General features: G+C 38.8%; 22 non-coding genes across 22 annotated transcripts; all 22 read right to left on the reverse strand.

Annotated features, from left to right (window-relative positions):
* Positions 1 to 89: 89 nt before the first annotated feature.
* Positions 90 to 162, reverse strand: trnar-ucg (transfer RNA arginine (anticodon UCG)). The gene has a single exon. It is a non-coding gene; the product is annotated as a tRNA-Arg (tRNA).
* Positions 163 to 448: 286 nt separating this feature from the next.
* Positions 449 to 521, reverse strand: trnastop-uca (transfer RNA opal suppressor (anticodon UCA)). The gene has a single exon. It is a non-coding gene; the product is annotated as a tRNA-Sec (tRNA).
* Positions 522 to 807: 286 nt separating this feature from the next.
* Positions 808 to 880, reverse strand: trnastop-uca (transfer RNA opal suppressor (anticodon UCA)). Its single transcript has one exon. It is a non-coding gene; the product is annotated as a tRNA-Sec (tRNA).
* Positions 881 to 1,802: 922 nt separating this feature from the next.
* trnastop-uca (transfer RNA opal suppressor (anticodon UCA)) lies at positions 1,803 to 1,875 on the reverse strand. Its single transcript has one exon. It is a non-coding gene; the product is annotated as a tRNA-Sec (tRNA).
* A 286-nt stretch (positions 1,876 to 2,161) lies between these two features.
* Positions 2,162 to 2,234, reverse strand: trnar-ucg (transfer RNA arginine (anticodon UCG)). The gene has a single exon. It is a non-coding gene; the product is annotated as a tRNA-Arg (tRNA).
* A 286-nt stretch (positions 2,235 to 2,520) lies between these two features.
* On the reverse strand, positions 2,521 to 2,593 carry trnar-ucg (transfer RNA arginine (anticodon UCG)). The gene has a single exon. It is a non-coding gene; the product is annotated as a tRNA-Arg (tRNA).
* A 2,639-nt stretch (positions 2,594 to 5,232) lies between these two features.
* Positions 5,233 to 5,305, reverse strand: trnar-ucg (transfer RNA arginine (anticodon UCG)). Its single transcript has one exon. It is a non-coding gene; the product is annotated as a tRNA-Arg (tRNA).
* Positions 5,306 to 5,591: 286 nt separating this feature from the next.
* trnar-ucg (transfer RNA arginine (anticodon UCG)) lies at positions 5,592 to 5,664 on the reverse strand. Its single transcript has one exon. It is a non-coding gene; the product is annotated as a tRNA-Arg (tRNA).
* Positions 5,665 to 6,311: 647 nt separating this feature from the next.
* On the reverse strand, positions 6,312 to 6,384 carry trnar-ucg (transfer RNA arginine (anticodon UCG)). The gene has a single exon. It is a non-coding gene; the product is annotated as a tRNA-Arg (tRNA).
* A 286-nt stretch (positions 6,385 to 6,670) lies between these two features.
* trnar-ucg (transfer RNA arginine (anticodon UCG)) lies at positions 6,671 to 6,743 on the reverse strand. The gene has a single exon. It is a non-coding gene; the product is annotated as a tRNA-Arg (tRNA).
* Positions 6,744 to 7,030: 287 nt separating this feature from the next.
* Positions 7,031 to 7,103, reverse strand: trnar-ucg (transfer RNA arginine (anticodon UCG)). Its single transcript has one exon. It is a non-coding gene; the product is annotated as a tRNA-Arg (tRNA).
* Positions 7,104 to 8,026: 923 nt separating this feature from the next.
* trnar-ucg (transfer RNA arginine (anticodon UCG)) lies at positions 8,027 to 8,099 on the reverse strand. The gene has a single exon. It is a non-coding gene; the product is annotated as a tRNA-Arg (tRNA).
* A 645-nt stretch (positions 8,100 to 8,744) lies between these two features.
* Positions 8,745 to 8,817, reverse strand: trnar-ucg (transfer RNA arginine (anticodon UCG)). The gene has a single exon. It is a non-coding gene; the product is annotated as a tRNA-Arg (tRNA).
* Positions 8,818 to 9,741: 924 nt separating this feature from the next.
* On the reverse strand, positions 9,742 to 9,814 carry trnar-ucg (transfer RNA arginine (anticodon UCG)). The gene has a single exon. It is a non-coding gene; the product is annotated as a tRNA-Arg (tRNA).
* A 1,284-nt stretch (positions 9,815 to 11,098) lies between these two features.
* trnar-ucg (transfer RNA arginine (anticodon UCG)) lies at positions 11,099 to 11,171 on the reverse strand. Its single transcript has one exon. It is a non-coding gene; the product is annotated as a tRNA-Arg (tRNA).
* A 1,919-nt stretch (positions 11,172 to 13,090) lies between these two features.
* On the reverse strand, positions 13,091 to 13,163 carry trnar-ucg (transfer RNA arginine (anticodon UCG)). Its single transcript has one exon. It is a non-coding gene; the product is annotated as a tRNA-Arg (tRNA).
* A 1,558-nt stretch (positions 13,164 to 14,721) lies between these two features.
* trnal-uag (transfer RNA leucine (anticodon UAG)) lies at positions 14,722 to 14,794 on the reverse strand. Its single transcript has one exon. It is a non-coding gene; the product is annotated as a tRNA-Leu (tRNA).
* Positions 14,795 to 15,443: 649 nt separating this feature from the next.
* Positions 15,444 to 15,516, reverse strand: trnar-ucg (transfer RNA arginine (anticodon UCG)). The gene has a single exon. It is a non-coding gene; the product is annotated as a tRNA-Arg (tRNA).
* Positions 15,517 to 17,074: 1,558 nt separating this feature from the next.
* trnal-uag (transfer RNA leucine (anticodon UAG)) lies at positions 17,075 to 17,147 on the reverse strand. The gene has a single exon. It is a non-coding gene; the product is annotated as a tRNA-Leu (tRNA).
* A 1,284-nt stretch (positions 17,148 to 18,431) lies between these two features.
* On the reverse strand, positions 18,432 to 18,504 carry trnar-ucg (transfer RNA arginine (anticodon UCG)). Its single transcript has one exon. It is a non-coding gene; the product is annotated as a tRNA-Arg (tRNA).
* A 1,558-nt stretch (positions 18,505 to 20,062) lies between these two features.
* trnal-uag (transfer RNA leucine (anticodon UAG)) lies at positions 20,063 to 20,135 on the reverse strand. The gene has a single exon. It is a non-coding gene; the product is annotated as a tRNA-Leu (tRNA).
* A 2,642-nt stretch (positions 20,136 to 22,777) lies between these two features.
* trnar-ucg (transfer RNA arginine (anticodon UCG)) lies at positions 22,778 to 22,850 on the reverse strand. Its single transcript has one exon. It is a non-coding gene; the product is annotated as a tRNA-Arg (tRNA).
* Positions 22,851 to 22,932: the final 82 nt, after the last annotated feature.

Here is a 22,932-nt window from a genome sequence, read left to right on the forward strand (position 1 = left end):
AGTGTCCAAGCATTTCAAAGCAATGAGACCAATGCCTTATTTCGGGAATTTGTAAACATGTTCAAATTAGCTGAGCTAATGAAATTAAATGACCACGAAGGGACTCGAACCCTCAATCTTCTGATTCGAAGTCAGACGCCTTATCCGTTAGGCCACGCAGTCTATGTGATAACTCCCTATTTGACATCATACAGACTTTGCTATGCCACAGTAGACATCAAAGTTGTGAACCTGTCCGAATGAGGAAAGCTAGTGATATTTAACAAGTAAGAAGAGACCTTTTCCCTCAATCTTGCGATGCCGAATCAGACACAATATTTCTCAGGCCTTTCAGTCTTAGATTATAAAAGTTGAACAACAGTGTCCAAGCTTTTCAAAGGAATGAGACCAATGCCTTATTTCGGGAATTTGCAAACATGTTCAAATTAGCTGAGCTAATGAAATTAAACGACCACGAAGGGACTCGAACCCTCAATCTTCTGATTTGAAGTCAGACGCCTTATCCATTAGGCCACGCAGTCTATGTGATACATTCCTATTTGACATCATACAGACTTTGCTATGCCACAGTAGACATCAAAGTTGTGAACCTGTCCGAATGAGGAAAGCTAGTGATATTTAACAAGTAAGAAGAGACCTTTTCCCTCAATCTTGCGATGCCGAATCAGACACAATATTTCTCAGGCCTTTCAGTCTTAGATTATAAAAGTTCAACAACAGTGTCCAAGCTTTTCAAAGGAATGAGACCAATGCCTTATTTCGGGAATTTGCAAACATGTTCAAATTAGCTGAGCTAATGAAATTAAACGACCACGAAGGGACTCGAACCCTCAATCTTCTGATTTGAAGTCAGACGCCTTATCCATTAGGCCACGCAGTCTATGTGATACATTCCTATTTGACATCATACAGACTTTGCTATGCCACAGTAGACATCAAAGTTGTGAACCTGTCCGAATGAGGAAAGCTAGTGATATTTAACAAGTAAGAAGAGACCTTTTCCCTCAATCTTGCGATGCCGAATCAGACACAATATTTCTCAGGCCTTTCAGTCTTAGATTATAAAAGTTCAACAACAGTGTCCAAGCTTTTCAAAGGAATGAGACCAATGCCTTATTTCGGGAATTTGCAAACATGTTCAAATTAGCTGAGCTAATGAAATTAAACGACCACGAAGGGACTGGAACCCTCAATCTTCTGATTCGAAGTCAGACGCCTTATCCATTAGGCCACGCAGTCTATGTGATACATTCCTATTTGACATCATACAGACTTTGCTATGCCACAGTAGACATCAAAGTTGTGAACCTGTCCGAATGAGGAAAGCTAGTGATTTTTAACAAGTACAAAGATACTCTTTCCTTCAATCTTGTGATGCATATTCAGACACAATAATTCTCAGGCCTTGCAGTCTTAGATTATTAAAGTTGAACAACAATGTCCAAGCTTTTCAAAGCAACAAGACCAATGCCTTATTTAGGGAAATTGCAAACATGTACGAATTAGCTGAGCTAATGAAATTAAATGACCCTATTTGACATCATACAGACTTTGCTATGCCACAGTAGACATCAAAGTTGTGAACCTGTCCGAATGAGGAAAGCTAGTGATATTTAACAAGTAAGAAGAGACCTTTTCCCTCAATCTTGCGATGCCGAATCAGACACAATATTTCTCAGGCCTTTCAGTCTTAGATTATAAAAGTTCAACAACAGTGTCCAAGCTTTTCAAAGGAATGAGACCAATGCCTTATTTCGGGAATTTGCAAACATGTTCAAATTAGCTGAGCTAATGAAATTAAACGACCACGAAGGGACTCGAACCCTCAATCTTCTGATTTGAAGTCAGACGCCTTATCCATTAGGCCACGCAGTCTATGTGATACATTCCTATTTGACATCATACAGACTTTGCTATGCCACAGTAGACATCAAAGTTGTGAACCTGTCCGAATGAGGAAAGCTAGTGATATTTAACAAGTAAGAAGAGACCTTTTCCCTCAATCTTGCGATGCCGAATCAGACACAATATTTCTCAGGCCTTTCAGTCTTAGATTATAAAAGTTGAACAACAGTGTCCAAGCTTTTCAAAGGAATGAGACCAATGCCTTATTTCGGGAATTTGCAAACATGTTCAAATTAGCTGAGCTAATGAAATTAAACGACCACGAAGGGACTCGAACCCTCAATCTTCTGATTCGAAGTCAGACGCCTTATCCATTAGGCCACGCAGTCTATGTGATACATTCCTATTTGACATCATACAGACTTTGCTATGCCACAGTAGACATCAAAGTTGTGAACCTGTCCGAATGAGGAAAGCTAGTGATATTTAACAAGTAAGAAGAGACCTTTTCCCTCAATCTTGCGATGCCGAATCAGACACAATATTTCTCAGGCCTTTCAGTCCTAGATTATAAAAGTTGAACAACAGTGTCCAAGCTTTTCAAAGCAATGAGACCAATGCCTTATTTCGGGAATTTGCAAACATGTTCAAATTAGCTGAGCTAATGAAATTAAACGACCACGAAGGGACTCGAACCCTCAATCTTCTGATTCGAAGTCAGACGCCTTATCCATTAGGCCACGCAGTCTATGTGATACATTCCTATTTGACATCATACAGACTTTGCTATGCCACAGTAGACATCAAAGTTGTGAACCTGTCCGAATGAGGAAAGCTAGTGATATTTAACAAGTAAGAAGAGACCTTTTCCCTCAATCTTGCGATGCCGAATCAGACACAATATTTCTCAGGCCTTTCAGTCCTAGATTATAAAAGTTGAACAACAGTGTCCAAGCTTTTCAAAGCAATGAGACCAATGCCTTATTTCGGGAATTTGCAAACATTTTCAAATTTGCTGAGCTAATGATATTAAACGACCACGAAGGGACTCGAACTCTCAATCTTCTGATTCGAAGTCAGACGCCTTATCCATTAGGCCACGCAGTCTATGTGATACATTCCTATTTGACATCATACAGACTTTGCTATGCCACAGTAGACATCAAAGTTGTGAACCTGTCCGAATGAGGAAAGCTAGTGATTTTTAACAAGTACAAAGATATTCTTTCCTTCAATCTTGTGATGCATATTCAGACACAATAATTCTCAGGCCTTGCAGTCTTAGATTATTAAAGTTGAACAACAATGTCCAAGCTTTTCAAAGCAACAAGACCAATGCCTTATTTAGGGAAATTGCAAACATGTACGAATTAGCTGAGCTAATGAAATTAAATGACCCTATTTGACATCATACAGACTTTGCTATGCCACAGTAGACATCAAAGTTGTGAACCTGTCCGAATGAGGAAAGCTAGTGATATTTAACAAGTAAGAAGAGACCTTTTCCCTCAATCTTGCGATGCCGAATCAGACACAATATTTCTCAGGGCTTTCAGTCTTAGATTATAAAAGTTGAAGAACAGTGTCCAAGCTTTTCAAAGCAATGAGACCAATGCCTTATTTCAGGAATTTGCAAACATGTTCAAATTAGCTTAGCTAATGAAATTAAACGACCACGAAGGGACTCAAACCCTCAATCTTCTGGTTCGAAGTCAGACGCCTTATCCATTAGGCATCGCAGTCTATGTGATACATCCCTATTTGACATCATACAGACTTTGAAATATGCCACAGTAGACATCAAAGTTGTGAACCTGTCCGAATGAGGAAAGCTAGTGATATTTAACAAGTAAGAAGAGACCTTTTCCCTCAATCTTGCGATGCCGAATCAGACACAATATTTCTCAGGCCTTTCAGTCTTAGATTATAAAAGTTGAACAACAGTGTCCAAGCTTTTCAAAGCAATGAGACCAATGCCTTATTTCGGGAATTTGCAAACATGTTCAAATTTTCTGAGCTAATGAAATTAAACGACCATGAAGGGACTCGAACCCTCAATCTTCTGATTCGAAGTCAGACGCCTTATCCATTAGGCCACGCAGTCTATGTGATACATTCCTATTTGACATCATACAGACTTTGCTATGCAACAGTAGACATCAAAGTTGTGAACCTGTCCGAATGAGGAAAGCTAGTGATATTTAACAAGTAAGAAGAGACCTTTTCCCTCAATCTTGCGATGCCGAATCAGACACAATATTTCTCAGGCCTTTCAGTCTTAGATTATAAAAGTTGAACAACAGTGTCCAAGCTTTTCAAAGCAATGAGACCAATGCCTTATTTCGGGAATTTGCAAACATGTTCAAATTAGCTGAGCTAATGAAATTAAACGACCATGAAGGGACTCGAACCCTCAATCTTCTGATTCGAAGTCAGACGCCTTATCCATTAGGCCACGCAGTCTATGTGATACATTCCTATTTGACATCATACAGACTTTGCTATGCCACAGTAGACATCAAAGTTGTGAACCTGTCCGAATGAGGAAAGCTAGTGATTTTTAACAAGTACAAAGATACTCTTTCCTTCAATCTTGTGATGCATATTCAGACACAATCATTCTCAGGCCTTGCAGTCTTAGATTATTAAAGTTGAACAACAATGTCCAAGCTTTTCAAAGCAACAAGACCAATGCCTTATTTAGGGAAATTGCAAACATGTACGAATTAGCTGAGCTAATGAAATTAAATGACCCTATTTGACATCATACAGACTTTGCTATGCCACAGTAGACATCAAAGTTGTGAACCTGTCCGAATGAGGAAAGCTAGTGATATTTAACAAGTAAGAAGAGACCTTTTCCCTCAATCTTGCGATGCCGAATTAGACACAATATTTCTCAGGCCTTTCAGTCTTAGATTATAAAAGTTGAAGAACAGTGTCCAAGCTTTTCAAAGCAATGAGACCAATGCCTTATTTCGGGAATTTGCAAACATGTTCAAATTAGCTTAGCTAATGAAATTAAACGACCACGAAGGGACTCAAACCCTCAATCTTCTGGTTCGAAGTCAGACGCCTTATCCATTAGGCATCGCAGTCTATGTGATACATCCCTATTTGACATCATACAGACTTTGAAATATGCCACAGTAGACATCAAAGTTGTGAACCTGTCCGAATGAGGAAAGCTAGTGATATTTAACAAGTAAGAAGAGACCTTTTCCCTCAATCTTGCGATGCCGAATCAGACACAATATTTCTGAGGCCTTTCAGTCTTAGATTATAAAAGTTGAACAACAGTGTCCAAGCATTTCAAAGCAATGAGACCAATGCCTTATTTCGGGAATTTGTAAACATGTTCAAATTAGCTGAGCTAATGAAATTAAACGACCACGAAGGGACTCGAACCCTCAATCTTCTGATTCGAAGTCAGACGCCTTATCCATTAGGCCACGCAGTCTATGTGATAACTCCCTATTTGACATCATACAGACTTTGCTATGCCACAGTAGACATCAAAGTTGTGAACCTGTCCGAATGAGGAAAGCTAGTGATATTTAACAAGTAAGAAGAGACCTTTTCCCTCAATCTTGCGATGCCGAATCAGACACAATATTTCTCAGGCCTTTCAGTCTTAGATTATAAAAGTTGAACAACAGTGTCCAAGCTTTTCAAAGGAATGAGACCAATGCCTTATTTCGGGAATTTGCAAACATGTTCAAATTAGCTGAGCTAATGAAATTAAACGACCACGAAGGGACTCGAACCCTCAATCTTCTGATTCGAAGTCAGACGCCTTATCCATTAGGCCACGCAGTCTATGTGATACATTCCTATTTGACATCATACAGACTTTGCTATGCCACAGTAGACATCAAAGTTGTGAACCTGTCCGAATGAGGAAAGCTAGTGATATTTAACAAGTAAGAAGAGACCTTTTCCCTCAATCTTGCGATGCCGAATCAGACACAATATTTCTCAGGCCTTTCAGTCTTAGATTATAAAAGTTGAACAACAGTGTCCAAGCTTTTCAAAGCAATGAGACCAATGCCTTATTTCGGGAATTTGCAAACATGTTCAAATTAGCTTAGCTAATGAAATTAAACGACCACGAAGGGACTCGAACCCTCAATCTTCTGGTTCGAAGTCAGACGCCTTATCCATTAGGCATCGCAGTCTATGTGATACATCCCTATTTGACATCATACAGACTTTGAAATATGCCACAGTAGACATCAAAGTTGTGAACCTGTCCGAATGAGGAAAGCTAGTGATATTTAACAAGTAAGAAGAGACCTTTTCCCTCAATCTTGCGATGCCGAATCAGACACAATATTTCTCAGGCCTTTCAGTCTTAGATTATAAAAGTTGAACAACAGTGTCCAAGCATTTCAAAGCAATGAGACCAATGCCTTATTTCGGGAATTTGCAAACATGTTCAAATTAGCTGAGCTAATGAAATTAAACGACCACGAAGGGACTCGAACCCTCAATCTTCTGATTCGAAGTCAGACGCCTTATCCATTAGGCCACGCAGTCTATGTGATAACTCCCTATTTGACATCATACAGACTTTGCTATGCCACAGTAGACATCAAAGTTGTGAACCTGTCCGAATGAGGAAAGCTAGTGATATTTAACAAGTAAGAAGAGACCTTTTCCCTCAATCTTGCGATGCCGAATCAGACACAATATTTCTCAGGCCTTTCAGTCTTAGATTATAAAAGTTGAACAACAGTGTCCAAGCTTTTCAAAGCAATGAGACCAATGCCTTATTTCGGGAATTTGCAAACATGTTCAAATTAGCTGAGCTAATGAAATTAAACGACCACGAAGGGACTCGAACCCTCAATCTTCTGATTCGAAGTCAGACGCCTTATCCATTAGGCCACGCAGTCTATGTGATACATCCCTATTTGACATCATACAGACTTTGCTATGCCACAGTAGACATCAAAGTTGTGAACCTGTCCGAATGAGGAAAGCTAGTGATATTTAACAAGTAAGAAGAGACCTTTTCCCTCAATCTTGCGATGCCGAATCAGACACAATATTTCTCAGGCCTTTCAGTCTTAGATTATAAAAGTTGAACAACAGTGTCCAAGCTTTTCAAAGGCAATGAGACCAATGCCTTATTTCGGGAATTTGCAAACATGTTCAAATTAGCTGAGCTAATGAAATTAAACGACCACGAAGGGACTCGAACCCTCAATCTTCTGATTCGAAGTCAGACGCCTTATCCATTAGGCCACGCAGTCTATGTGATACATTCCTATTTGACATCATACAGACTTTGCTATGCCACAGTAGACATCAAAGTTGTGAACCTGTCCGAATGAGGAAAGCTAGTGATTTTTAACAAGTACAAAGATACTCTTTCCTTCAATCTTGTGATGCATATTCAGACACAATAATTCTCAGGCCTTGCAGTCTTAGATTATTAAAGTTGAACAACAATGTCCAAGCTTTTCAAAGCAACAAGACCAATGCCTTATTTAGGGAAATTGCAAACATGTACGAATTAGCTGAGCTAATGAAATTAAATGACCCTATTTGACATCATACAGACTTTGCTATGCAACAGTAGACATCAAAGTTGTGAACCTGTCCGAATGAGGAAAGCTAGTGATATTTAACAAGTAAGAAGAGACCTTTTCCCTCAATCTTGCGATGCCGAATCAGACACAATATTTCTCAGGCCTTTCAGTCTTAGATTATAAAAGTTGAACAACAGTGTCCAAGCTTTTCAAAGCAATGAGACCAATGCCTTATTTCGGGAATTTGCAAACATGTTCAAATTAGCTTAGCTAATGAAATTAAACGACCACGAAGGGACTCGAACCCTCAATCTTCTGGTTCGAAGTCAGACGCCTTATCCATTAGGCATCGCAGTCTATGTGATACATCCCTATTTGACATCATACAGACTTTGAAATATGCCACAGTAGACATCAAAGTTGTAACCTGTCCGAATGAGGAAAGCTAGTGATATTTAACAAGTAAGAAGAGACCTTTTCCCTCAATCTTGCGATGCCGAATCAGACACAATATTTCTCAGGCCTTTCAGTCTTAGATTATAAAAGTTGAACAACAGTGTCCAAGCTTTTCAAAGCAATGAGACCAATGCCTTATTTCGGGAATTGGCAAACATTTTCAAATTAGCTGAGCTAATGAAATTAAACGACCACGAAGGGACTCGAACCCTCAATCTTCTGAATCGAAGTCAGACGCCTTATCCATTAGGCCACGCAGTCTATGTGATACATTCCTATTTGACATCATACAGACTTTGCTATGCCACAGTAGACATCAAAGTTGTGAACCTGTCCGAATGAGGAAAGCTAGTGATATTTAACAAGTACAAAGATACTCTTTCCTTCAATCTTGTGATGCATATTCAGACACAATAATTCTCAGGCCTTGCAGTCTTAGATTATAAAGTTGAACAACAATGTCCAAGCTTTTCAAAGCAACATAGACCAATGCCTTATTTAGGGAAATTGCAAACATGTACGAATTAGCTGAGCTAATGAAATTAAACGACCACGAAGGGACTCGAACCCTCAATCTTCTGATTCGAAGTCAGACGCCTTATGCATTAGGCCACGCAGTCTATGTGATAACTCCCTATTTGACATCATACAGACTTTGCTATGCCACAGTAGACATCAAAGTTGTGAACCTGTCCGAATGAGGAAAGCTAGTGATATTTAACAAGTAAGAAGAGACCTTTTCCCTCAATCTTGCGATGCCGAATCAGACACAATATTTCTCAGGCCTTTCAGTCTTAGATTATAAAAGTTGAACAACAGTGTCCAAGCTTTTCAAAGGAATGAGACCAATGCCTTATTTCGGGAATTTGCAAACATGTTCAAATTAGCTGAGCTAATGAAATTAAACGACCACGAAGGGACTCGAACCCTCAATCTTCTGATTCGAAGTCAGACGCCTTATCCATTAGGCCACGCAGTCTATGTGATACATTCCTATTTGACATCATACAGACTTTGCTATGCCACAGTAGACATCAAAGTTGTGAACCTGTCCGAATGAGGAAAGCTAGTGATTTTTAACAAGTACAAAGATACTCTTTCCTTCAATCTTGTGATGCATATTTAGACACAATAATTCTCAGGCCTTGCAGTCTTAGATTATTAAAGTTGAACAACAATGTCCAAGCTTTTCAAAGCAACAAGACCAATGCCTTATTTAGGGAAATTGCAAACATGTACGAATTAGCTGAGCTAATGAAATTAAATGACCCTATTTGACATCATACAGACTTTGCTATGCCACAGTAGACATCAAAGTTGTGAACCTGTCCGAATGAGGAAAGCTAGTGATATTTAACAAGTAAGAAGAGACCTTTTCCCTCAATCTTGCGATGCCGAATCAGACACAATATTTCTCAGGCCTTTCAGTCTTAGATTATAAGAGTTGAACAACAGTGTCCAAGCTTTTCAAAGCAATGAGACCAATGCCTTATTTCGGGAATTTGCAAACATGTTCAAATTAGCTTAGCTAATGAAATTAAACGACCACGAAGGGACTCGAACCCTCAATCTTCTGGTTCGAAGTCAGACGCCTTATCCATTAGGCATCGCAGTCTATGTGATACATCCCTATTTGACATCATACAGACTTTGAAATATGCCACAGTAGACATCAAAGTTGTAAACCTGTCCGAATGAGGAAAGCTAGTGATATTTAACAAGTAAGAAGAGACCTTTTCCCTCAATCTTGCGATGCCGAATCAGACACAATATTTCTCAGGCCTTTCAGTCTTAGATTATAAAAGTTGAACAACAGTGTCCAAGCTTTTCAAAGCAATGAGACCAACGCCTTATTTCGGGAATTTGCAAACATGTTCAAATTAGCTAAGCTAATGAAATTAAACGACCACGAAGGGACTCGAACCCTCAATCTTCTGATTCGAAGTCAGACGCCTTATCCATTAGGCCACGCAGTCTATGTGATAACTCCCTATTTGACATCATACAGACTTTGCTATGCCACAGTAGACATCAAAGTTGTGAACCTGTCCGAATGAGGAAAGCTAGTGATATTTAACAAGTAAGAAGAGACCTTTTCCCTCAATCTTGCGATGCCGAATCAGACACAATATTTCTCAGGCCTTTCAGTCTTAGATTATAAGAGTTGAACAACAGTGTCCAAGCTTTTCAAAGCAATGAGACCAATGCCTTATTTCGGGAATTTGCAAACATGTTCAAATTAGCTTAGCTAATGAAATTAAACGACCACGAAGGGACTCGAACCCTCAATCTTCTGGTTCGAAGTCAGACGCCTTATCCATTAGGCATCGCAGTCTATGTGATACATCCCTATTTGACATCATACAGACTTTGAATATGCCACAGTAGACATCAAAGTTGTGAACCTGTCCGAATGAGGAAAGCTAGTGATTTTTAAGAAGTACAAAGATACTCTTTCCTTCAATCTTGTGATGCATATTCAGACACAATAATTCTCAGGCCTTGCAGTCTTAGATTATTAAAGTTGAACAACAATGTCCAAGCTTTTCAAAGCAACAAGACCAATGCCTTATTTAGGGAAATTGCAAACATGTACGAATTAGCTGAGCTAATGAAATTAAATGACCCTATTTGACATCATACAGACTTTGCTATGCCACAGTAGACATCAAAGTTGTGAACCTGTCCGAATGAGGAAAGCTAGTGATATTTAACAAGTAAGAAGAGACCTTTTCCCTCAATCTTGCGATGCCGAATCAGACACAATATTTCTCAGGCCTTTCAGTCTTAGATTATAAAAGTTGAACAACAGTGTCCAAGCTTTTCAAAGCAATGAGACCAATGCCTTATTTCGGGAATTTGCAAACATGTTCAAATTAGCTTAGCTAATGAAATTAAACGACCACGAAGGGACTCGAACACTCAATCTTCTGGTTCGAAGTCAGACGCCTTATCCATTAGGCATCGCAGTCTATGTGATACATCCCTATTTGACATCATACAGACTTTGAAATATGCCACAGTAGACATCAAAGTTGTAAACCTGTCCGAATGAGGAAAGCTAGTGATATTTAACAAGTAAGAAGAGACCTTTTCCCTCAATCTTGCGATGCCGAATCAGACACAATATTTCTCAGGCCTTTCAGTCTTAGATTATAAAAGTTGAACAACAGTGTCCAAGCTTTTCAAAGCAATGAGACCAATGCCTTATTTCGGGAATTTGCAAACATGTTCAAATTTGCTGAGCTAATGAAATTAAACGACCACGAAGGGACTCGAACCCTCAATCTTCTGATTCGAAGTCAGACGCCTTATCCATTAGGCCACGCAGTCTATGTGATACATTCCTATTTGACATCATACAGACTTTGCTATGCCACAGTAGACATCAAAGTTGTGAACCTGTCCGAATGAGGAAAGCTAGTGATTTTTAACAAGTACAAAGATACTCTTTCCTTCAATCTTGTGATGCATATTCAGACACAATAATTCTCAGGCCTTGCAGTCTTAGATTATTAAAGTTGAACAACAATGTCCAAGCTTTTCAAAGCAACAAGACCAATGCCTTATTTAGGGAAATTGCAAACATGTACGAATTAGCTGAGCTAATGAAATTAAATGACCCTATTTGACATCATACAGACTTTGCTATGCCACAGTAGACATCAAAGTTGTGAACCTGTCCGAATGAGGAAAGCTAGTGATATTTAACAAGTAAGAAGAGACCTTTTCCCTCAATCTTGCGATGCCGAATCAGACACAATATTTCTCAGGCCTTTCAGTCTTAGATTATAAAAGTTGAACAACAGTGTCCAAGCATTTCAAAGCAATGAGACCAATGCCTTATTTCGGGAATTTGTAAACATGTTCAAATTAGCTGAGCTAATGAAATTAAACGACCGCGAAGGGACTCGAACCCTCAATGTTATGATTCGAAGTCAGACGCCTTATCCATTAGGCAACGCAGTCTATGTGATACATCCCTATTTGACATCATACAGACTTTGCTATGCCACAGTAGACATCAAAGTTGTGAACCTGTCCGAATGAGGAAAGCTAGTGATATTTAACAAGTAAGAAGAGACCTTTTCCCTCAATCTTGCGATGCCGAATCAGACACAATATTTCTCAGGCCTTTCAGTCTTAGATTATAAAAGTTGAACAACAGTGTCCAAGCTTTTCAAAGCAATGAGACCAATGCCTTATTTCGGGAATTTGCAAACATGTTCAAATTTGCTGAGCTAATGAAATTAAACGACCATGAAGGGACTCGAACCCTCAATCTTCTGATTCGAAGTCAGACGCCTTATCCATTACGCCACGCAGTCTATGTGATACATTCCTATTTGACATCATACAGACTTTGCTATGCAACAGTAGACATCAAAGTTGTGAACCTGTCCGAATGAGGAAAGCTAGTGATTTTTAACAAGTACAAAGATACTCTTTCCTTCAATCTTGTGATGCAGATTCAGACACAATCATTCTCAGGCCTTGCAGTCTTAGATTATTAAAGTTGAACAACAATGTCCAAGCTTTTCAAAGCAACAAGACCAATGCCTTATTTAGGGAAATTGCAAACATGTACGAATTAGCTGAGCTAATGAAATTAAATGACCCTATTTGACATCATACAGACTTTGCTATGCAACAGTAGACATCAAAGTTGTGAACCTGTCCGAATGAGGAAAGCTCGTGATATTTAACAAGTAAGAAGAGACCTTTTCCCTCAATCTTGCAATGCCGAATCAGACACAATATTTCTCAGGCCTTTCAGTCTTAGATTATAAAAGTTGAACAACAGTGTCCAAGCTTTTCAAAGCAATGAGACCAATGCCTTATTTCTGGAATTTGCAAACATGTTCAAATTAGCTTAGCTAATGAAATTAAACGACCACGAAGGGACTCGAACCCTCAATCTTCTGGTTCGAAGTCAGACGCCTTATCCATTAGGCATCGCAGTCTATGTGATACATCCCTATTTGACATCATACAGACTTTGAAATATGCCACAGTAGACATCAAAGTTGTAAACCTGTCCGAATGAGGAAAGCTAGTGATATTTAACAAGTAAGAAGAGACCTTTTCCCTCAATCTTGCGATGCCGAATCAGACACAATATTTCTCAGGCCTTTCAGTCTTAGATTATAAAAGTTGAACAACAGTGTCCAAGCTTTTCAAAGCAATGAGACCAATGCCTTATTTCGGGAATTTGCAAACATTTTCAAATTTGCTGAGCTAATGAAATTAAACGACCACGAAGGGACTCGAACCCTCAATCTTCTGATTCGAAGTCAGACGCCTTATCCATTAGGCCACGCAGTCTATGTGATACATTCCTATTTGACATCATACAGACTTTGCTATGCCACAGTAGACATCAAAGTTGTGAACCTGTCCGAATGAGGAAAGCTAGTGATTTTTAACAAGTACAAAGATATTCTTTCCTTCAATCTTGTGATGCATATTCAGACACAATAATTCTCAGGCCTTGCAGTCTTAGATTATTAAAGTTGAACAACAATGTCCAAGCTTTTCAAAGCAACAAGACCAATGCCTTATTTAGGGAAATTGCAAACATGTACGAATTAGCTGAGCTAATGAAATTAAATGACCCTATTTGACATCATACAGACTTTGCTATGCCACAGTAGACATCAAAGTTGTGAACCTGTCCGAATGAGGAAAGCTAGTGATATTTAACAAGTAAGAAGAGACCTTTTCCCTCAATCTTGCGATGCCGAATCAGACACAATATTTCTCAGGCCTTTCAGTCTTAGATTATAAAAGTTGAACAACAGTGTCCAAGCATTTCAAAGCAATGAGACCAATGCCTTATTTCGGGAATTTGTAAACATGTTCAAATTAGCTGAGCTAATGAAATTAAACGACCGCGAAGGGACTCGAACCCTCAATGTTATGATTCGAAGTCAGACGCCTTATCGATTAGGCAACGCAGTCTATGTGATACATCCCTATTTGACATCATACAGACTTTGCTATGCCACAGTAGACATCAAAGTTGTGAACCTGTCCGAATGAGGAAAGCTAGTGATATTTAACAAGTAAGAAGAGACCTTTTCCCTCAATCTTGCGATGCCGAATCAGACACAATATTTCTCAGGCCTTTCAGTCTTAGATTATAAAAGTTGAACAACAGTGTCCAAGCTTTTCAAAGCAATGAGACCAAAGCCTTATTTCGGGAATTTGCAAACATGTTCAAATTTGCTGAGGTAATGAAATTAAACGACCATGAAGGGACTCGAACCCTCAATCTTCTGATTCGAAGTCAGACGCCTTATCCATTACGCCACGCAGTCTATGTGATACATTCCTATTTGACATCATACAGACTTTGCTATGCAACAGTAGACATCAAAGTTGTGAACCTGTCCGAATGAGGAAAGCTAGTGATTTTTAACAAGTACAAAGATACTCTTTCCTTCAATCTTGTGATGCAGATTCAGACACAATCATTCTCAGGCCTTGCAGTCTTAGATTATTAAAGTTGAACAACAATGTCCAAGCTTTTCAAAGCAACAAGACCAATGCCTTATTTAGGGAAATTGCAAACATGTACGAATTAGCTGAGCTAATGAAATTAAATGACCCTATTTGACATCATACAGACTTTGCTATGCAACAGTAGACATCAAAGTTGTGAACCTGTCCGAATGAGGAAAGCTCGTGATATTTAACAAGTAAGAAGAGACCTTTTCCCTCAATCTTGCAATGCCGAATCATACACAATATTTTTCAGTTCTTTCAGTCTTAGATTATAAAAGTTGAACAACAGTGTCCAAGCTTTTCAAAGCAATGAGACCAATGCCTTATTTCGGGAATTTGCAAACATGTTCAAATTAGCTGAGCTAATGAAATTAAAAGACCACGAAGGGACTCGAACCCTCAATCTTCTGATTCTAAGTCAGACACCTTATCCATTAGGCCACGCTGTCTATGTGATACATCCCTATTTGACATCATACAGACTTTGAAATATGCCACAGTTGACATCAAAGTTGTGAACCTGTCCGAATGAGGAAAGCTAGTGATATTTAACAAGTAAGAAGAGACCTTTTCCCTCAATCTTGCGATGCCGAATCAGACACAATATTTCTCAGGCCTTTCAGTCTTAGATTATAAAAGTTGAACAACAGTGTCCAAGCTTTTCAAAGCAATGAGAACAATGCCTTACTTCGGGAATTTGCAAACATGTTCAAATTAGCTGAGCTAATGAAATTAAACAACCATGAAGGAACTCGAACCCTCAATCTTCTGTTTCGAAGTCAGACGCCTTATCCATTAGGCCACGCAGTCTATGTGATACATTCCTATTTGACATCATACAGACTTTGAAATATGCCACAGTAGACATCAAAGTTGTAAACCTGTCCGAATGAGGAAAGCTAGTGATATTTAACAAGTAAGAAGAGACCTTTTCCCTCAATCTTGCGATGCCGAATCAGACACAATATTTCTCAGGCCTTTCAGTCTTAGATTATAAAAGTTGAACAACAGTGTCCAAGCTTTTCAAAGCAATGAGACCAATGCCTTATTTCGGGAATTTGCAAACATTTTCAAATTTGCTGAGCTAATGAAATTAAACGACCACGAAGGGACTCGAACCCTCAATCTTCTGATTCGAAGTCAGACGCCTTATCCATTAGGCCACGCAGTCTATGTGATACATTCCTATTTGACATCATACAGACTTTGCTATGCCACAGTAGACATCAAAGTTGTGAACCTGTCCGAATGAGGAAAGCTAGTGATTTTTAACAAGTACAAAGATATTCTTTCCTTCAATCTTGTGATGCATATTCAGACACAATAATTCTCAGGCCTTGCAGTCTTAGATTATTAAAGTTGAACAACAATGTCCAAGCTTTTCAAAGCAACAAGACCAATGCCTTATTTAGGGAAATTGCAAACATGTACGAATTAGCTGAGCTAATGAAATTAAATGACCCTATTTGACATCATACAGACTTTGCTATGCCACAGTAGACATCAAAGTTGTGAACCTGTCCGAATGAGGAAAGCTAGTGATATTTAACAAGTAAGAAGAGACCTTTTCCCTCAATCTTGCGATGCCGAATCAGACACAATATTTCTCAGGCCTTTCAGTCTTAGATTATAAAAGTAGAACAACAGTGTCCAAGCATTTCAAAGCAATGAGACCAATGCCTTATTTCGGGAATTTGTAAACATGTTCAAATTAGCTGAGCTAATGAAATTAAACGACCGCGAAGGGACTCGAACCCTCAATGTTATGATTCGAAGTCAGACGCCTTATCCATTAGGCAACGCAGTCTATGTGATACATCCCTATTTGACATCATACAGACTTTGCTATGCCACAGTAGACATCAAAGTTGTGAACCTGTCCGAATGAGGAAAGCTAGTGATATTTAACAAGTAAGAAGAGACCTTTTCCCTCAATCTTGCGATGCCGAATCAGACACAATATTTCTCAGGCCTTTCAGTCTTAGATTATAAAAGTTGAACAACAGTGTCCAAGCTTTTCAAAGCAATGAGACCAAAGCCTTATTTCGGGAATTTGCAAACATGTTCAAATTTGCTGAGGTAATGAAATTAAACGACCATGAAGGGACTCGAACCCTCAATCTTCTGATTCGAAGTCAGACGCCTTATCCATTACGCCACGCAGTCTATGTGATACATTCCTATTTGACATCATACAGACTTTGCTATGCAACAGTAGACATCAAAGTTGTGAACCTGTCCGAATGAGGAAAGCTAGTGATTTTTAACAAGTACAAAGATACTCTTTCCTTCAATCTTGTGATGCAGATTCAGACACAATCATTCTCAGGCCTTGCAGTCTTAGATTATTAAAGTTGAACAACAATGTCCAAGCTTTTCAAAGCAACAAGACCAATGCCTTATTTAGGGAAATTGCAAACATGTACGAATTAGCTGAGCTAATGAAATTAAATGACCCTATTTGACATCATACAGACTTTGCTATGCAACAGTAGACATCAAAGTTGTGAACCTGTCCGAATGAGGAAAGCTCGTGATATTTAACAAGTAAGAAGAGACCTTTTCCCTCAATCTTGCAATGCCGAATCATACACAATATTTTTCAGTTCTTTCAGTCTTAGATTATAAAAGTTGAACAACAGTGTCCAAGCTTTTCAAAGCAATGAGACCAATGCCTTATTTCGGGAATTTGCAAACATGTTCAAATTAGCTGAGCTAATGAAATTAAAAGACCACGAAGGGACTCGAACCCTCAATCTTCTGATTCTAAGTCAGACACCTTATCCATTAGGCCACGCTGTCTATGTGATACATCCCTATTTGACATCATACAGACTTTGAAATATGCCACAGTTGACATCAAAGTTGTGAACCTGTCCGAATGAGGAAAGCTAGTGATATTTAACAAGTAAGAAGAGACCTTTTCCCTCAATCTTGCGATGCCGAATCAGACACAATATTTCTCAGGCGTTTCAGTCTTAGATTGTAAAAGTTGAACAACAGTGTCCAAGCTTTTCAAAGCAATGAGACCAATGCCTTATTTCAGCAAATTTGCAAACATGTTCAAATTAGCTGAGCTAATGAAATTAAACGTCCACGAAGGGACTCGAACACTCAATGTTATGATTCAAAGTAAGACGCCTTATCCATTAGGCCACGCAGTCTATGTGATACATTCCTATTTGACATCATACAGACTTTGCTATGCCACAGTAGACATCAAAGTTGTGAACCTGTCCGAATGAGGAAAGCTAGTGATATTTAACAAGTAAGAAGAGACCTTTTCCCTCAATCTTGCGATGCCGAATCAGACACAATATTTCTCAGGCCTTTCAGTCTTAGATTATAAAAGTTGAACAACAGTGTCCAAGCTTTTCAAAGCAATGAGACCAATGCCTTATTTCGGGAATTTGCAAACATGTTCAAATTAGCTAAGCTAATGAAATTAAACAACCACGAAGGGACTCGAACCCTCAATCTTCTGATTCGAAGTCAGACGCCTTATCCATTAGGCCACGCAGTCTATTTGATACATTCCTATTTGACATCATACAGACTTTGCTATGCCACAGTAGACATCAAAGTTGTGAACCTGTCCGAATGAGGAAAGCTAGTGATTTTTAACAAGTACAAAGATACTCTCTCCTTCAATCTTGTGATGCATATTCAGACACAATAATTCTCAGGCCTTGCAGTCTTAGATTATTAAAGTTGAACAACAATGTCCAAGCTTTTCAAAGCAACAAGACCAAAGCCTTATTTAGGGAAATTGCAAACATGTACGAATTAGCTGAGCTAATGAAATTAAATGACCCTATTTGACATCATACAGACTTTGCTATGCCACAGTAGACATCAAAGTTGTGAACCTGTCCGAATGAGGAAAGCTAGTGATATTTAACAAGTAAGAAGAGACCTTTTCCCTCAATCTTGCGATGCCGAATCAGACACAATATTTCTCAGGCCTTTCAGTCTTAGATTATAAGAGTTGAACAACAGTGTCCAAGCTTTTCAAAGCAATGAGACCAATGCCTTATTTCAGGAATTTGCAAACATGTTCAAATTAGCTTAGCTAATGAAATTAAACGACCACGAAGGGACTCGAACCCTCAATCTTCTGATTCGAAGTCAGACGCCTTATCCATTAGGCCACGCAGTCTATGTGATACATTCCTATTTGACATCATACAGACTTTGCTATGCCACAGTAGACATCAAAGTTGTGAACCTGTCCGAATGAGGAAAGCTAGTGATTTTTAACAAGTACAAAGATATTCTTTCCTTCAATCTTGTGATGCATATTCAGACACAATAATTCTCAGGCCTTGCAGTCTTAGATTATTAAAGTTGAACAACAATGTCCAAGCTTTTCAAAGCAACAAGACCAATGCCTTATTTAGGGAAATTGCAAACATGTACGAATTAGCTGAGCTAATGAAATTAAATGACCCTATTTGACATCATACAGACTTTGCTATGCCACAGTAGACATCAAAGTTGTGAACCTGTCCGAATGAGGAAAGCTAGTGATATTTAACAAGTAAGAAGAGACCTTTTCCCTCAATCTTGCGATGCCGAATCAGACACAATATTTCTCAGGCCTTTCAGTCTTAGATTATAAAAGTAGAACAACAGTGTCCAAGCATTTCAAAGCAATGAGACCAATGCCTTATTTCGGGAATTTGTAAACATGTTCAAATTAGCTGAGCTAATGAAATTAAACGACCGCGAAGGGACTCGAACCCTCAATGTTATGATTCGAAGTCAGACGCCTTATCCATTAGGCAACGCAGTCTATGTGATACATCCCTATTTGACATCATACAGACTTTGCTATGCCACAGTAGACATCAAAGTTGTGAACCTGTCCGAATGAGGAAAGCTAGTGATATTTAACAAGTAAGAAGAGACCTTTTCCCTCAATCTTGCGATGCCGAATCAGACACAATATTTCTCAGGCCTTTCAGTCTTAGATTATAAAAGTTGAACAACAGTGTCCAAGCTTTTCAAAGCAATGAGACCAAAGCCTTATTTCGGGAATTTGCAAACATGTTCAAATTTGCTGAGGTAATGAAATTAAACGACCATGAAGGGACTCGAACCCTCAATCTTCTGATTCGAAGTCAGACGCCTTATCCATTACGCCACGCAGTCTATGTGATACATTCCTATTTGACATCATACAGACTTTGCTATGCAACAGTAGACATCAAAGTTGTGAACCTGTCCGAATGAGGAAAGCTAGTGATTTTTAACAAGTACAAAGATACTCTTTCCTTCAATCTTGTGATGCAGATTCAGACACAATCATTCTCAGGCCTTGCAGTCTTAGATTATTAAAGTTGAACAACAATGTCCAAGCTTTTCAAAGCAACAAGACCAATGCCTTATTTAGGGAAATTGCAAACATGTACGAATTAGCTGAGCTAATGAAATTAAATGACCCTATTTGACATCATACAGACTTTGCTATGCAACAGTAGACATCAAAGTTGTGAACCTGTCCGAATGAGGAAAGCTCGTGATATTTAACAAGTAAGAAGAGACCTTTTCCCTCAATCTTGCAATGCCGAATCATACACAATATTTTTCAGTTCTTTCAGTCTTAGATTATAAAAGTTGAACAACAGTGTCCAAGCTTTTCAAAGCAATGAGACCAATGCCTTATTTCGGGAATTTGCAAACATGTTCAAATTAGCTGAGCTAATGAAATTAAAAGACCACGAAGGGACTCGAACCCTCAATCTTCTGATTCTAAGTCAGACACCTTATCCATTAGGCCACGCTGTCTATGTGATACATCCCTATTTGACATCATACAGACTTTGAAATATGCCACAGTTGACATCAAAGTTGTGAACCTGTCCGAATGAGGAAAGCTAGTGATATTTAACAAGTAAGAAGAGACCTTTTCCCTCAATCTTGCGATGCCGAATCAGACACAATATTTCTCAGGCGTTTCAGTCTTAGATTGTAAAAGTTGAACAACAGTGTCCAAGCTTTTCAAAGCAATGAGACCAATGCCTTATTTCAGCAAATTTGCAAACATGTTCAAATTAGCTGAGCTAATGAAATTAAACGTCCACGAAGGGACTCGAACACTCAATGTTATGATTCAAAGTAAGACGCCTTATCCATTAGGCCACGCAGTCTATGTGATACATTCCTATTTGACATCATACAGACTTTGCTATGCCACAGTAGACATCAAAGTTGTGAACCTGTCCGAATGAGGAAAGCTAGTGATATTTAACAAGTAAGAAGAGACCTTTTCCCTCAATCTTGCGATGCCGAATCAGACACAATATTTCTCAGGCCTTTCAGTCTTAGATTATAAAAGTTGAACAACAGTGTCCAAGCTTTTCAAAGCAATGAGACCAATGCCTTATTTCGGGAATTTGCAAACATGTTCAAATTAGCTAAGCTAATGAAATTAAACAACCACGAAGGGACTCGAACCCTCAATCTTCTGATTCGAAGTCAGACGCCTTATCCATTAGGCCACGCAGTCTATTTGATACATTCCTATTTGACATCATACAGACTTTGCTATGCCACAGTAGACATCAAAGTTGTGAACCTGTCCGAATGAGGAAAGCTAGTGATTTTTAACAAGTACAAAGATACTCTCTCCTTCAATCTTGTGATGCATATTCAGACACAATAATTCTCAGGCCTTGCAGTCTTAGATTATTAAAGTTGAACAACAATGTCCAAGCTTTTCAAAGCAACAAGACCAAAGCCTTATTTAGGGAAATTGCAAACATGTACGAATTAGCTGAGCTAATGAAATTAAATGACCCTATTTGACATCATACAGACTTTGCTATGCCACAGTAGACATCAAAGTTGTGAACCTGTCCGAATGAGGAAAGCTAGTGATATTTAACAAGTAAGAAGAGACCTTTTCCCTCAATCTTGCGATGCCGAATCAGACACAATATTTCTCAGGCCTTTCAGTCTTAGATTATAAGAGTTGAACAACAGTGTCCAAGCTTTTCAAAGCAATGAGACCAATGCCTTATTTCAGGAATTTGCAAACATGTTCAAATTAGCTTAGCTAATGAAATTAAACGACCACGAAGGGACTCGAACCCTCAATCTTCTCGTTCGAAGTCAGACGCCTTATCCATTAGGTATCGCAGTCTATGTGATACATCCCTATTTGACATCATACAGACTTTGAAATATGCCACAGTAGACATCAAAGTTGTAAACCTGTCCGAATGAGGAAAGCTAGTGATATTTAACAAGTAAGAAGAGACCTTTTCCCTCAATCTTGCGATGCCGAATCAGACACAATATTTCTCAGGCCTTTCAGTCTTAGATTATAAAAGTTGAACAACAGTGTCCAAGCTTTTCAAAGCAATGAGACCAATGCCTTATTTCGGGAATTTGCAAACATGTTCAAATTAGCTAAGCTAATGAAATTAAACGACCACGAAGGGACTCGAACCCTCAATCTTCTGATTCGAAGTCAGACGCCTTATCCATTAGGACACGCAGTCTATGTGATACATTGCTATTTGACATCATACAGACTTTGCTATGCCACAGTAGACATCAAAGTTGTGAACCTGTCCGAATGAGGAAAGCTAGTGATTTTTAACAAGTACAAAGATACTCTTTCCTTCAATCTTGTGATGCATATTCAGACACAATAATTCTCAGGCCTTGCAGTCTTAGATTATTAAAGTTGAACAACAATGTCCAAGCTTTTCAAAGCAACAAGACCAATGCCTTATTTAGGGAAATTGCAAACATGTACGAATTAGCTGAGCTAATGAAATTAAATGACCCTATTTGACATCATACAGACTTTGCTATGCCACAGTAGACATCAGAGTTGTGAACCTGTCCGAATGAGGAAAGCTAGTGATATTTAACAAGTAAGAAGAGACCTTTTCCCTCAATCTTGCAATGCCGAATCAGACACAATATTTCTCAGGCCTTTCAGTCTTAGATTATAAGAGTTGAACAACAGTGTCTAAGCTTTTCAAAGCAATGAGACCAATGCCTTATTTCGGGAATTTGCAAACATGTTCAAATTAGCTTAGCTAATGAAATTAAACGACCACGAAGGGACTCGAACCCTCAATCTTCTGGTTCGAAGTCAGACGCCTTATCCATTAGGCATCGCAGTCTATGTGATACATCCCTATTTGACATCATACAGACTTTGAAATATGCCACAGTAGACATCAAAGTTGTAAACCTGTCCGAATGAGGAAAGCTAGTGATATTTAACAAGTAAGAAGAGACCTTTTCCCTCAATCTTGCGATGCCGAATCAGTCACAATATTTCTCAGGCCTTTCAGTCTTAGATTATAAAAGTTGAACAACAGTGTCCAAGCTTTTCAAAGCAATGAGACCAATGCCTTATTTCGGGAATTTGCAAACATGTTCAAATTAGCTAAGCTAATGAAATTAAACGACCACGAAGGGACTCGAACCCTCAATCTTCTGATTCGAAGTCAGACGCCTTATCCATTAGGCCACGCAGTCTATGTGATAACTCCCTATTTGACATCATACAGACTTTGCTATGCCACAGTAGACATCAAAGTTGTGAACCTGTCCGAATGAG

The sequence above is a fragment of the Oncorhynchus kisutch genome, unplaced genomic scaffold (assembly GCF_002021735.2).
Source record: "Oncorhynchus kisutch isolate 150728-3 unplaced genomic scaffold, Okis_V2 scaffold931, whole genome shotgun sequence".
NCBI lineage: Eukaryota > Metazoa > Chordata > Actinopteri > Salmoniformes > Salmonidae > Oncorhynchus > Oncorhynchus kisutch.